The 16,032-nt window shown below is 40.5% G+C and overlaps 1 protein-coding gene across 2 annotated transcripts in view; it reads right to left on the bottom strand.

Moving 5' to 3' along the window:
• Positions 1 to 16,032, bottom strand: part of PACS1 (phosphofurin acidic cluster sorting protein 1) — a 142,189-nt gene that overhangs the window by 40,107 nt on the left and 86,050 nt on the right. The gene's annotated exons all lie outside the window — the stretch shown is intronic.

Genomic DNA, 16,032 nt, shown 5'->3' with positions numbered 1-16,032 from the left:
TGACTGTAACAGTCCAAGACGGTTCTGAGGTACCGATGCCCGAGTCTGGCAAGATGTTCTCACTGGAGGTGTTATAATTCATAAGAGGCTGCAGTAGATTCCGATCCTATGTTTTGTTGTTGCCCTATGTTTTATTGGTTGAGTATTTCTTATGCAGTTAAAATACAGAGTCCAAGGCCTAGACAGAAGGGTCCTTCCCTGATCACACTCCTGTTTTAAGAATTCCAAGTGCTGGTGAAGATGTGGCAAAACCTGAAGTCCCCCATGTGGCTGGTAAGAGTGTAAAATCATACAATTACTCAAGAAAACCATTTGGTAGTTTATTAGTAGACATTAATTATATTCCTATTCCCATGCCCAGCTACTCCCAAGAGAACCCAACAACAGAGTCTGAGATCATGAGCTGAGCTGAAGGTAGCTGCCTAACTGACTGAGCCACCCAGGTACCCCACTTCTAGCTGTTCTAGCATCCTATAAGGATAGAAAGAAGGAAAGTGAAGGCGAGAAGGGAAAAGCTGAGTTAGAAGGCAGCTGTCATCGTGCCAGCAGTAGACGACTAGTGGTTTAGAGGGTGGTAGAAGCATGGCAGCAGCAGAGGTGGTAAAAAATGGTTTGAATTTTGGATATATTACTGAAGATACACGTCAGCTCCTGGGTTTTTGGCCTGATCCTCTGGAAAGGTGGGGAAAACTCTGGGTAAAGCAGGTTTGAGGAGTTTAAGGTTAAGACTTCAATTTTGGACACTCTAAGTTTGTCTATTTGACTTCTCAGTAGACACGTTGAGTAGAGAGTTAGATATCAAGTTTGTCTCCAGACTGAAAACATCAATATGCAGGTGTGGCATACAAATGGAATTTAAAGTCACAAGGTTGCATGAAAGGATCAACAGAACGAGGACGTACACAAAGAGAAGAGGGGTTAAGCTCACGAATACGTCACCATTAAAGACAGAAGTGAAGGTGATGAACTAGCAAAGGTGATCAAGAAGGATCAACCAGGGAGGCAGGGGGAACACCGAGTAAATGTGATATTCTAGAAGCCAAGAGAGAATGGTTGGCTGGATCAAATGCTGCTGCGCGGTCAAGACAAAGACTGAGAAGAGATGACTGAATTTAGTCACATGGGCCTAAACAAGAGCAGTTCGACAGAAGAGTGAAGATGAAGGCCTAAATGGAATGAATTTGAGAGAGGATGGGAGGCAAGGCACTAGAGAGAGCAAATATAAAGACACAAATCTGTGGGACCCCCTGGGTGGCTCAGTCAGTTAACTGTCTTCCTTTGGCTCAGGTCATGATCCTGGGGTCCTGGGATCAAGTTTCACATAGGGTTCTTTGCTCAGCGGGGAGCCTGCTTCTCCCTCTGTCTGCTGCTCCCCCTGCTTATGCTCACTCTTTCTCACTCTGAAAAATATAAAATACAATCTTAAAAAAAAAAGGCACAAATCTGTTTCAATCCTAGCTCCAACCCAATATCCCCAGTAGTAAACTTCTTGTCCAACAGAAAATACAGTACAAGCCATAGGTGTAACTTTCTTTCCGGTGATCTGTAATTTTGCTATGTGCTAGGAAGAGGGTACGCAACTGATCAGACCCAGTACAAACCTGGGCACTAGGTCTCTAATGAGCTTCCCTGATAACATTTCTTAGTTGTCACAATTCACTGTATATTGTGTGACTTCACTGGGAGAAAATTCTTGAAAGCTTACACCTGGTTTTGCCCATGTACCCTCTCTCTTCACTGACTTCACTTTTGTACCCCTCTGAAGAAATAAATCATAGCTGTGACTATGACTGTGTATTCTGAGTCTTGTGAGTCTTCTTAGGAATCATCGCACCCAGGGGTGGTCCTGCAGAACCCCAACACAGAGTGGGTGGGAAGGGATAATTACAAAAGGGTACTAATATTGGGGTGACGGATATGTTAATTTTCTTAACTGTGGTGATGGTTTCACAAGTATGTATTTATGTCAAAACTTGTCAAATTGTACACTTTAAACATGTGCAATTTATTGTATGTCAATACGGCAATAAGATTTTTTTTTTAAATATTTTATTTATTTGAGAGAGAGAGAGAGAGAATGCATACGGGCGTGAGACAGTATGGGCAGGGGAGAGGGGCAGAGGGAGAAAGAGAAGCAAACTCCCTGCTGAGCAAGAAGCCTGACACGGGGCTTGATCTCAGGATCCTGGGATCATGACCTGAGCTGAAAGAAGACTCTTAACCAACTGAGCCACCCAGATGCCCCTAAACTGTTTCTTCTTTAAATATTTTATTTATTTATTTGAGAGTGAGAGAAAGCATGACAGGGAAAGGGCCAGAGGGAGAAGCAGACTCCCTGTTAAGCAGGGAGCCTGACATGGGACTCAATCCCAGACTCCAGAGTCATGACCTAAACGGAAGGCAGTCATTTAGCCAACTGAGCCACCCAGGTGCCCTGTTTCTTCTTTTTAAAGAAGGTTCTACCCAGTGTCCTAGAGTCTGCTAATTGCCTATCCAGCATCTATTCCCCCCTTTCTACTTAGCAACACAGCACCAATTTTCAGCTGAGCATGTTGCTTCTTAACATAAAAGACCATGCTTTCCAGCTTCTTTTGCAGCTAGGTTAGAACACATGGCTAAATGTGGCCAGTGTAAGTGGACATACTAGGTAGGACTTGTGGGAAGATTATTTAAAGGGAGTCCATTCACCTGACAGATCCTTTTACCTTCTTTTGGTATGCAAGGCAGGCCGATGGCTTTAGCTCCTACAACGAACTTGGACCATGAGGAAACCTTGATAATTCAAGCCATGTGTCAGGAACGTAAATTAGAAAGAGAGGAGTCAGGACCCTTGAGGACACCGCAGGAGCTACTGTATCAATTGTGGACTATTTAGCTCCAGAATTTTCATTTCTTTTTCTTTTTTTTTTTTTTAATATTTTATTTATTTATTTGACAGACAGAGATCACAAGTAGGCAGAAAGGCAGGCAGAGAGAGAGGAGGAAGCAAGCTCTCCGCTGAGCAGAGAGCCCGATGCGGGGCTCGATCCCAGGATTTTTCATTTCTTTAAGTGAGAAAGAAATAAACTCCATCTTACATAAGTATCTTCTTTTGAATTTCTTATTTATGCAGGTAAACTTATATTTTTAAAAGATTTTTAAATATTTATTTATTTTGACAGACAGAGACCACAAGTAGGCAGAGAGGCAGGCAGAGAAAGAGGGGAAAGCAGGCTCCCCACTGAGCAAAAAGCCCAATTCGGGGCCCGATCCCAGGACCCTGGGACCATGACCCCAGCCGAAGGCAGAGGGTTTAAACCACTGAGCCGCCCACATGCCCCATTATTTATGTAGGTAAACTTATTTTTAAGTGATATACCGCGAACAGATTCTCCAGGTGTTAGGGTTCATCCCTCAGCTCTCAAATACTTTTGAGAGAATCAGTTGAGTTATTCCCAAAGTTACTTTATCTATTTAAAGTTTGTTTATTTATTTTTTTGCAATCTTTACATCCAGTGTGGGGCTTGAACTCATGACCCCAAGACCAAGAGTCGCATGCTCAGGACACCTGGATGGCTCAGTCAGTTAGATGTCTGCCTACAGCTCAGGTCATGATCCCAGGGTCCTGGGATTGAGTCCCATGCTGGGACTGGGATTGGGCTCCTTGCTCACTGGGGAGCCTGCTTCTCCCCCTGCTTGTGCTCTCTCTCCCTCTCTCTGTAACAAATAAATAAAATCTAAAAAAAAAAAAAAAAAAAAAAAAAAAGTCACATGTTCTTCAGACTGTGTCAGCCAGATGCCCCCAAAAGTCCATTTTAAAGAGTGATGCCTTATCAATAAATCCTAGCTTTCATCCTTATGGAAGAGGGCAAGATATCTCAAAAGTTGAAAGAAAAAAAGATTCTTTTCATGATCCTTTGAAGAACCAAATTCCTAGACTTCGGCATTTCAGAAAGCTCACTAGGAATCTCTGTGATACAGCGGGTTGGAAGCCAGTTTCATGGTCCACCTTGGGAACACGTGAACAGGGTGAGGACTCTTCTGTACCTACCTCCCTACTTGTCTCCTCATCTAGGGATGAGAAAAGAGGGCAGTTCTAGGTAAAAGTCTTTAACCAAAGGAGGTTTCAATGGAACGTGTGGCTGGGGTTCCCCAAGAATCCACCTCTGGTATGTCAGTGAAAGGCCAGACAGAGAAAGATGCACCTCTGTGTGCTAGAACTCGAAGAAGTCAACAGTCTGCTTTTCATAATGTGTATCATAAAGATTGTTGGAATCCAATGGATTTATAAAGGAGGATCCCAAGTTATTCAGCCCCAAAATAATCTTCCCTTCTGCAAAGGCACTTTGAAAATATACTGGTAATCGGACTCATTTATTGTCATTTTTTAAGACTCCATTTGGAAACGCTAGTGAAGTCTAGCATTAATAAAACAATGAAACATCAAATCAAGGTCCCCTGATTACTCAAAGTGTTTCTTCTTCATCTTGGTCTTTTCCTGACTCCACCCCTGTCTTTCCTTGCTGGGCAAACTTTGGTGACCTTTGTGTCTCAATTTTCTCAGATAAAATGAAGATAATGACAGTGCCTATTTAATAACATGTGCTATGGTTTAACTGAGAGAATGGAAAGCAAAACAGGGCCTGGCATATGGTGAGATGCTGTAACTGCTACACTTGCAACCGTCATCGTCATCATGATCATTCTTATTTGTTCACTGTTTAAGTCTGTGTTTGATCTCCTTTTTTGGGGAGACTGACTTTGTTCCAATAAAGGTAGTGATGCAACTGCCATTCTAAACAGGGAGGGAGCTCCTCCTGGCCTCTACTCTCATTCCCTGTGTCCCAGTCATTTCCTTTCCACTTGATACGCCCTCAAGCCCTTGAAGAGAACACCCTCGCTGCAGTCATCAACAGTTAGGACCATCGGAGCTAACACTGATGGAGTCTATACCTGGCTTAAAGACTTTCTTTTTGTACAGCAAGATTTCCATCAACCACTTACTGTATATATCTTCACTGTACTTAGCTCTACACTAGAAGCTATAAGGTACTTAGAAAAATGAGGCATATTCTCTGCTTCTGAGCAGTTTATAATCTAGTTGAGAGGACAGGATTTAAGTATATCAAACAATTATCTAACAAATGTAATGGTGCATATAAAATTAAGTACTACATTACGTAAGAGAGCTTCTTCCTTAGCTCACAGCTTCAGTGAGGACATACCATTTGAGCCCAAGTAAATTCTCTCAAGAAATTTTCTTTAGATCCCAATTGACTGAATCTGAGAGAGTAAGACTGTCTACTTCATAAGTTAGTTGAGAGAGAATGATATAAAAATATAAACAAGAATCTTTTGAAACCTTCTAAATTATTCTATTTTGTGCTTCACTATAAGATGAAGGAGAAACAGCTTTAAATGTCATCTACAAATGGTCCCCAACCTGTACTTCACAGCTGCTTCAAACTTATTCCATGCCATGTAGAACTAGAGAGACTCACCAAAAGAAAAAGTCATAGTCCACCCCTACTCCCCAAACTCCTTTCGACCAGGGTATCAATGAAGAGTAAAGTGGCCACATTTTGGACAGGAAAGATGGAAGAAAGGAGAAATGAAGATCCGGATGGAATAAAACACTGCACACTTGGCCTCTGAATCACACTGACAATCCTTCTGGGACCAGAAGACAAGTGACCTGGATGTTTTTTGCTCCTACGAAGAAATGACTATGTTATATTAACAAATCAATTTTCCCCCCTTTAGTTCTTTAATCACAATATAGGAAGAAGAAGCTCTACCTTCTCTCTGCAAAAGCATTTATCAGGACAAAGAGCAAATCAAAAGAAAAAAACTTAAGGAAAAGTTTTCCTTTGTGAGAGTAACCTTCTTTTTTACAATTGCTTCAGTTTTAACAGGGCACTTGTAGATGTCTGGATGAACTTCAGTGACAATAACACAAAAGGTAAATGTCTGAGCTGTGTAATTTTACTGCTTAAGAAGCTACTTGAATATGTAGACATTGAAGTTATAATTTTACATAAAATAGCATAGACTGTGAAACAATGAGTTAAGGCAGTATTATTTTAAAATTAGTAAGTCAGGGCATCTGGGTGGCTTAGTTAGTTGATTGTCAGACTCTTGATTTTAGCTTAGGTTACGATCTCAGGGCTGTGAGACCGAGCCCTAGGCAGGTCTCTGTGCTGACATGAAGCCTGCTTGGGATTCTCTTTCTCCTTTTCCCTCTGACCCTTTCCCTGCACATGGGCACGAAAGCCCTTTCTCTCAACAAACAAACAAACAAACAAACAAACAAACAACATTAGTAATGAAAAGGCTAGTGAGATGTAGAGAGGAATGGATTTTACAATGACTGGGTAAAAGGAAAAAAGACTTCCTGGGATGCTTGGGTGGCTCAGCTGGTTGAGTGTCTGCCTTCAGCTCAGGTCATGATCCCAGCATTGTGGGATCGAGTCCCACACTGGGCTCCTTGCTCAGTGGGGAGCCTGCTTTTGCCTCTGCCTGCTATTCTCCTTGCTTCTGCTTGCTCTCTCTCTGACAAATACATAAATAAAATCTTAAAAAAAAAAGGAAAAGCAAATAAAGGCTTCCTGTCCATAACTGTCTCACAAAGAAATCAGATGGAACTAGGCATTGTTCAGATGGGGAAACACAAGAGAATGAGAAAAAACTCAGACCCAAACAAAAAACATAACCTAGGAATAGGCTTTGGCATGTTTTATTCCCTAGCCATAGGATGTGACTTTCTGTGAAGCAGAGGTACGAAGTTTATAAGTAAATCCCTAATTTTCAGTTATTTAGCATACGTTTACTTTGGCACTATATAAAAATTATATATATATTTATTTATTATATATGTACACAATCTTGTTGATATGTGCAAGTATTGGTATTTGTATGTATGTAATGTATATGTATATGCATGTGTGTGTATATGTACATATATACACACACGTATGCATGTGTGTGTATATATGTACATATATACACACACGTATGCATATACATATACATTACATACATACAAATACCAATACTTGCACATATCAACAAGATTATAACATTTCCCCCCCTTCCTACAATTTCCTTAATGACAATCTTCTTGAGGAGAAAGGACTTTAAATATGGGGGAAGGTGGGGTCTCGCTACTAAAACTACACATAGAAATTCTAATGTCTGCAGCTCCTTCAGTAATTTCGAACAGACTTACATGTGAGTTTATCATCTGTAAAACAGAACTAGTATGTGAACTAACAAGTGTGAAAAGTACCTATGCACAGAGCCTGGTGCATCATAAGTGTTGAGAAAGGCTGAGTGCCTTCCTTAACCTTTGCTCAAAAAAACCCTATGTACCATCAGCATCTGACACGTACTAGTCACTTAAATTATAGTCCTTCAATATGACAGCCCCTTAATCCATGTGTTTCAGGGATAGAGGCAGAAGAGGTGTGTGGGAAGAACAAAACAAAAACCCTCCAAATTTCGGTCCAGCCAAAAATAAGTGATCTGAGTCAGGGGCAAGAGCCAATAAAATACATTAAAACAAAAATATATCTGAGGGAGACTCCCAAGACAAGCATGGTTGAATATTAGGGGACTGTTAATACATTTTATCACAATAATTTTGGAAAAAATGTAATTACCTTATGAGATACTAAAAAGGTGTTTGATAAATTCAACATACATTCCTAATTTTATTTATTTTTTTAAAAAGATTTCTTTATTTTAGAGAAAGCGTGAGTAAGAGAGCGTGTGTCAGGGGAAGGATAAAGGGAGAGAATCTTCAAGAGGACTCCCCACTGAGTGTGGAGCTGAGCCTGGATTTTATAGCTCATGAGATCATGATCTGAGTTGAAACCAAGAGTTCTGCTTTCAACCAACGGAGCCACCCAAGCGCCCCTATGTTCCTAATTTTAAAAAAGACCCTTGGGGGCACCTGGCTGACTCAGTCTTTAGAGCATGGGACTCTTGATCTCAGGGTTGTGAGTTCAAGCCCTATGCTGGGTGTAGAGATTCCTTAAAAACTTTTTTAATTTGGGGCGCCTGGGTGGCTCAGTGGGTTAAGCCGCTGCCTTCGGCTCAGGTCATGATCTCAGAGTCCTGGGATCGAGTCCCGCATTGGGCTCTCTGCTCAGCAGGGAGCCTGCTTCCCTCTCTCTCTCTCTCTCTGCCTGCCTCTCCATCTACTTGTGATTTCTCTCTGTCAAATGAATAAATAAAATCTTTAAAAAAAAAAACTTTTTAAATTTAAAAATTAATTTTAACATCAATAGAAAAATACTTCCTGAACATAAACTTAAAAAACATACTTTCCATAAATAGCATCAGGAGTAAAGATGAGAGACCACAGTATTCCTTCTGAAGACAGGAGTGATACAAGGGCCTATCTCTGCTATTCCTGAAAGCTGGCTGAAATAATTAGAAATAACTGATACTGGGGCACCTGGGTGGCTTAGGCAGTTAAGCATCCCACTCTTGGTTTCAACTCAGTTCAAGATCTCAGGGTTGTGAGACTGAGCCCCACATTGGGCTCTGCACTCCACACAAAGTCTGCCTGAGATCCTCTCCCTCTGCCCATGCCCCCCAGCCACCCCCAACATGCTCACTGTCTCTCTAAAATAAATAAATAAAATAAAAATTTTTTTAAGAAAGAAAGAAATAATATCAATGCTGAAAGGAGGACGACGAACAATTGCCATTTGCAGATATATGACTGTACGAGAGCCCAAGAGAGTCAACCAAAAAACTAGTAGAATCATTATGAAAATATCAAAATAAATATAGAGAAGTGTCCTTAATGCAAATAATAATCAATAATTAAATATAATTAAAAAGTAAGTAGAGATGAACACTGCAGTATTCAAGGGAGAAATTATTTTGTAATTAACTTCAAAATACTTCAGAAAGAATTATAATAATTGTTCAATCTAGGAGATGAATATACATGGGGGTTCATTAGACCCTTCTCTCTACTTCTCTGTAGGTTTAAAAAATTTCATAGTAAAGAAAGAAAGAAAAGGAAAGGAAAGAAAAAAAAGAGACAGAGAGGGAGGGAGGGAGGGAAGGAAGGTGGAAAGGAAAGAGGAAGGAAGGGAGGAAGAAGAAAGATGACAAGAAACTTTGGGGAAAAAAAGAGTAAAGGAAAAGGGCTTTATCCAATAGGATATTAACATGTATTCTAAAGCCCAAATAGTGAAAACATCGTGGTATTGGGAACAAAATAAACAAAGAGATCAACAGAAGGAACAAAGTCCAAAATTAGACCCAAGTATAAACAAAAATTTAATGTATGTAAGAAATAGATGAGTTACTCAACTAATAAATAGTACTGGAAAACTGGCTATTTGAATAAAAACATCGATGGCTCTCTATCTCACCCCTTACAGTACTGTATGCACAGATAAAATATATTTTAGAAATGAGGGGTAATTAAAACCAGGAAACAAAAACTGACAGTTTACTAGCAAAGGACTCTCATCAATGTGTATTCTTTATCTACTGCTATGTAACAAAGCAAATGATTTAAGATAATACACATTTATTATCTCACAGTTTCTGTGTGTCAGAAATTCGGAAGCATCTGAGTTGGATGGTCCTGGCTCAGGGTTTCTCATGAGGCTGCAGTCAGGATGTTGGCCAGGGCTGCAATTCAGCTGGCCCACAGCTGCAGGATCTGCTTCCCAGGTGGCTCCTTACAAGTACTGGCAATTGACAGGTGGCCACAGTTCCTCTCCCGGGACTGAGTCACAATCTCATGACACAGCAGCTGGCTTCCCCACACAGTGAATGTTCCAAGAAAGAGCAAGGCAAAAGGCGCAATGCATTTTATGACCCAGCCTCAGAAGTCACACTCCATCACTTCCCAAATGTCCTCCTGGTTTAGGTCAGCCCTATTCAGTGTGGGAGGGAACCACCGAAGAGTGTCGATCCCAGGAAGGGGAATCGCTGTGGGTGCCTTGGAAGGTGGTTTGAACATTAGTGCTACTTCTTAAGGATAACTGTAAAAATAAGAAAGTGGTCCTAAAAGATCAAGGAAAGGAAAAGAAATGGTAGACAAAGAAAATTGTAAAACTGTAGATAAATTAAGACAAACACGGCTAATATGAAACAAGAATGTCTATGCTTGATTTACAAACTATAAATATTACAGCATGGACATGACAGGAACTGACTCAAGTCAGAATTTTTTAAGTTCCCTGAATTGTTTCAGAGGGAAAAAATGGAAAACTAACATTAAACTCTTTCTTTTTAAAAAAGATTTATTTATCTGTCAGAGAGAGAGAGAGAGAGAGTGAGAGAGGGGAAACCAAGAGCCAGACCCTTAAGTGACTGCAGCACTGAGGTGACCCTAGAATATTTTCTTTAAAACTAAGAATATAGGGGTGCCTGGGTGGCTCAGTGGGTTAAAGCCTCTGCCTTCGGCTCAGGTAATGAACCCAGGGTCCTGGGATGGAACCCCACATCCGGCTCTCTGCTCAGCAGGGAGCCTGCTTTCCCCCTACCCACCCCCAACCCCAGCTGCTTCTCTACTTGTGATCTCTCTCTCTGTCAAATAAATCAAATCATTAAAAAAAAATTTAAAAACCAAGAATATGACAAGGTATTCACATTCCCATTTCTATTCAAGGGTATACTGTTAGATGTTAGCTCAGTAAGAGAGGGAAAAAAAAACAGAAACAAAAAACACATAAAAATGTAAGAATTAAAATGGAAGAAACAAAAGTCATTATTTGCAGGCTGATACATGATATTTGGGAAATCTGGAAGAATTCCCAGTAGGACTGATGAGAGTTTAACCAGGTTGCTAGATTTCCAAAAATCAACTGTATTTCTGAACACCAGAAACAAAGAAATAAGACACATTTTTAAAAAAAGATACTATACACAAAGTAACAACAACAACAACAACAACAAGACACCTGGGATAAAACAGCAATAGTAAGAGGTAACAAGTACTGAGCATGTACTGTGTATCTCCAGGAAATAGAAAGTCTAGTTAGCTTTGTTTTGCAGATGAGGAAATGAAGGCACAGAGAAGCAGATTTACCCAGACCACACAGTTAGTCAGCAGCTAAAGGAGGATTTAAACCCAAACAGTCTGGTTCCAGCACCTTTGGTCTTAACCTACTTTAAACTGCCTTCCTTTGCAAGATACGCAAGGCCTCATGGAGTTGTAGGATATGTTCTACATGCATAAGTGTTTTGAGACATTAAACTAATAAAAGAAATGCCATGCTCATGCATAAGGGAAATTCTAGCATCAGGATCTTAATTCCCTTCCAAATTGATACACAAAATACAAGACAGATCAAAATTCCATCAGAATTTTCCATAGATGTTAATTCTAACATTTATAAGGAAGGACAAAAAAGCCCAAGACATTCTTCTTTTTTTTTCTTTTAAGATTTTATTTATTTATTTGACAGAGAGAAAGAGAGCACACAAGCAGGGTGGGTGGCAGAAAGGGAGAAGCAGGCTCCACACGGACTCAATGCCAGGATCCTGGGATCCTGACTTGAGCCAAAGGCATTCCAAACCAAGACATTCTTGAAGAAGAAAAACAAGGTGGGTAAATTAGCCTATCAGATATACAGAATTATCAAAAAGCAGTATTAGTTGAGGTAGTGTTGGCAAAATAATATAAAGGTCAAGGGAACAGACCAGGGTGCCTAGAAAAAATCCTATAATTATACAGAAACTTTATAATAAGAGCAGTATTTCAACAATTGGGAAAAGAATAACTATAGAAGGGGGGAAATTGAATCCACACTTCACACTATACATATGAAATAATCTCTAGGTGGATCGAATGTGAAATATAAAACTATATGAGAAATACGGGACATTATCTTTCATACTCTGAGACAATGATGGATTTCTTTTTTTTTTTTTTTAAAGATTTTATTTATTTTATTTGACAGACAGAGATTACAAGCAGGCAGAGAGGCAGGCGGAGAGAGAGAGGAGGAAGCAGGCTCCCTGCTGAGCAGAGGCAGCGGCTTAACCCACTGAGCCACCCAGGCGCCCAATGATGGATTTCTTAAACAAGACACTGAAAACAGGGCACCTGGGTGGCTCAGTGGGTTAAGCCTATGCCTTCGGCTCAGGTCATGATCTCAGGGTCCTGGGATTGAGGCCCACCATCAGGCTTTCTACTCAGCGGGGAGCCTGCTTCTCCCTTTCTCTGCCTCTCTGCCTACTTGTGATCTCTCTCTGCCAAATAAATAAATAAATAAAATCTTAAAACACACACACACACACACACACACACACACACACTGAAAACACCGAGAAATATAACTCCATACTAAAATTAGGAATTCTTCTTCAGGAGCTATCATAAAGAGTTAAACACCAGTCATGAACTCGGAGAAGACATCTGAAACTCATAATATTGACAAAGGGTCTAGAATATAAAGAATTATATTCAATAAGTAAAAGACTCACAAATAGAAATGTGGGCACAAAACATGAACAGATGTTTTATATTTCCAGAAGAGGAAACATTAATGGCTAATAAATACACAAAAATATGCTCAACCTCATTATGAATCAGGGAAATGCAAATTGAAATCAAAATATCATTTACACCCACAAAACTGGCAAAACTAAATGTGGGTGAAGATGTGGTGCATTGGGAGCTCATATGCCACTGGTGGGAGTTATGACTGGTACAATCACTTAGAAAACTACTAGGCATCATTTCATGAAGAGGAACATGTGTAAAATCCGTGGTCAAGCACTTTCTCTCCTAGAGAAACTCTGACCCTTGTGTACCAGAAGACATACAAAAGCATTCAGAGCACTCATGGACCTATACAACCTTGGGTAAACTATTTCATCTTCCTACACTTCTGTTTTGTCATCAGCAAAATGAGGACTGTAATATCAACCTGACAGTTGTGAAGATTCATATATACAAAAGCCCTGAGAACAGTGCCTGGCCCATAGTAAGTTCTCTATAAATTAGGTATTGCTTGTATTATGCTTACTCAGAACCCAAATGTACCCCGTGTGAAAGACCACGTAGATAAACTAGTGTGTACTTAAACAATCAAGGATTGGGGCGCCTGGGTGGCTCAGTCGTTAAGCGTCTGCCTCTGGCTCAGGTCATGCCTCCAGCTTCCTGGGATCGAGTCCCGCATCCGGCTCCCTGCACAGAGGAGAGCCTGCTTCTCCCTTTTCCATTCCCCCTACTTGTGTTTCCTCTCTCGCTGTGTCTCTCTGTCAAATAAATAAATAAATAAATAAATAAATAAAATCTTTTAAAAACAAACCAGGGGCGCCTGGGTGGCTCAGTGGGTTAAGCCGCTGCCTTCGGCTCAGGTCATGATCTCAGGGTCCTGGGATCGAGTCCCGCATTGGGCTCTCTGCTCGGCAGGGAGCCTGCTTCCCTCTCTCTCTCTCTGCCTGCCTCTCCATCTACTTGTGATTTCTCTCTGTCAAATAAATAAATAAAATCTTAAAAAAAAACAAAAACAAAAACAAAAAAACCTCCCAAAACAAACAAACAAAAAATCAAGTGCTATCCAGCAGTGAAAATGAACGAACTAAGCTTCCACTTCAACATGCATTAATCTCAAAACACATCACTGACTGAGAAACAAGCTGCAGAAGAGCACATCTAGTACGACACTACGTCAAATCCAAAACCAAGCAAAAATAAACTACTAATTATCTAGGAATATACAGATAGGTAAAGCTATAAAGAGCATGTGGCTGAAACATAAAATGACTTTGGGATATGACGGAAACAGAGAGAGCAAGCACGTGTGGAGCACAGTGAGGGAGGGAGCAGCAAGATGTGAGGGGAGAAAAGCAAATGGAGGCTGGGCTATGAGGTAGAGAACTTGACTTGATGGTGGGAAGCCAATGAAGAATTACAAACCAGGGGATGATGTAAAATGATTTATGCAAGATCATCCTACTGTTACGTGAATAATGGCCTACAGAAAAGGGGGGATAGAAACAGGAAGACCAGTTACGAGGCTGCTGCAGTGGTACAGGTAGGACAGGAAGGTCTGGTCTGCAGTAGTAGCGGGAGGGATGGATAGAAGGGTGTTCAGGAACATTTTGGTAGAACTGATAGATCTTGCTGATGGACTGAATGCAGACTATGGAGGAAAGGGAAGCTCAAACATGTTTATAGGTTTTTGGCTTGAGTAACTGAGTGTATGGATGGCATTACTGTTTACTGAGATGAGGGAGACAAGAGGAAGTTTAGGGGTGAATAAGGCAGAAAAATCAGGAGGTTATTTAGTTTATTAATATCTGAGTGGAAAAATTAAAGTAGGCAACTGGCCATACAAGCCTTGAGCTCAAGGGAAAGATGAGGCTACAGACAGAGATTCAGGAGTCATGGCATAAAGATGGTATTTAGAGGAATGGGAATGGTTGAGATCTTCCAGAGAAAAGTTCAAATAAAAAAGACAAGGCCAAGGATAGAACCCTGGTCATGCCGATGCATGCATACAAATCTGGCAGAAGAAAAAGCTTCCAGTGAGGTAGGAAGAGGATGTGCCCTCACAAACCTTGAGAAGAAGTGCTTAGGATGATGTGTCAAACACTGCTGGGAAGTAGAATATATGGAAGACAGAAAATGGGGCGCCTGGGTGGCTCAGGTATTAAGCATCTGCCTTTGACTCAGGTCATGATCCTGGGGTCCTGGGATTGAGCCCTGCATCAGGCTCCCTGCTCAGCAGGAAGCCTACTTCTCCCTCTCACACTCCCCCTGCTTGTGTTCCGCCTCTGTCTGTCTCTCTGTCAAATAAATAAATAAATTAAAAAACAAATAAAATCAGAAGACAGAAAATGGATACCCGGTGACCACAATACTAGGCATTTCAAAGAGTAATAAAAACAAAAGCCTGATTGAGAGACTTTTCTCCATAGAAAAATAAGCAGTTGCTGATGAGGAGGATAGGGGAACAAGAGTTCAAGCTGGAAAAAAGTAATGTAGTACAGAAGAAGGAACTTGGTTTCCATACTGACTAGTATGTGAATCTAACACTTCTCATTTTCTAACATTCAGCTGCTTCTGAAGATGTTGGAACCAAATGGTTTTGTCTAAGGTCCTGTGGTTCTCAGTATTCCCCTCTAAAAAGAGATGTTTATCTGAAAATACAAGGAAAAGAGGTGATTGGGATCTGAATGGAATAACTCAACAAAATATAAAAGATTTTTTTAGAAGTAGCTCTATAGTGTGCCTGGGTGGCTCAATCCGTTAAGCGTCTGACTCTTGATCTCAGCTCAGGTCTTGATCTCAGGGTCATGAGTTCAAGCTCCATGTTAGGCTCCACTCTGGGTGTGGAGCTTACTTAAAAAAAGAAAAAAAAGCTCTGGTGGGCCTTTAGAATTATATACAAGGAAAATGATATAGCATAAAAGTACCCAGAAAGTTTCAACTATGTGCTACCATATCATTATCCCAGGACCACTGTACTATTTTTGAAATCACAAAGGTGAGGAGTTGATCCTTCTGTGACGAGACTTGACCAACAAACTGAACAGCACATGAGGAAGAAATCTTTAACTTTGACATTCAAAAGAAGCCCAGCAACACCAATTGGCTAAAAATGAAGAACTTTGTTCCATTCCCAATTATGACAGTAATTCAGCCATCCAAATCCTCCTGCTCCACACAAACTGAAGAGCCAGAAAGGAAAGCCCAAACTCTTCCTTGTGCTCGTTTCCCTTTGTCATTTGCCTTTTCTTTCCTTTATTTCTCTGTCCCAACATTTAGCCTCTGGCAGATTCTTACATTTAAATGAACAAAACAAAAAACTCGTGTAATTTAGACTCAAGAGGTCTTTCTTTACAAAGAATGAATATTTTCAAAAGTAGGTCATGTTGGGGACTGAAACAGCTTGCCATTTTACCTTTAAATGATACTTTTGTAAGTACTGTATAATCAGCTGGTTACTTTTTTTCCAGAGATAATTCTATCTTTTTCTTATCTCCCTATCCATCCCACCTGAAGGCAGTACCCACATTTTGCTCCAGAAACAAACAGCTGCTGACTGATGGAGACAGCAG

The sequence above is a fragment of the Mustela nivalis genome (assembly GCF_964662115.1).
Source record: "Mustela nivalis genome assembly, chromosome: 9".
In the NCBI taxonomy this organism is placed as follows: domain Eukaryota; kingdom Metazoa; phylum Chordata; class Mammalia; order Carnivora; family Mustelidae; genus Mustela; species Mustela nivalis.
The sequence above is the reverse complement of the archived record's forward strand: the minus strand, read 5'-3'. Positions and strand labels throughout refer to the sequence as shown.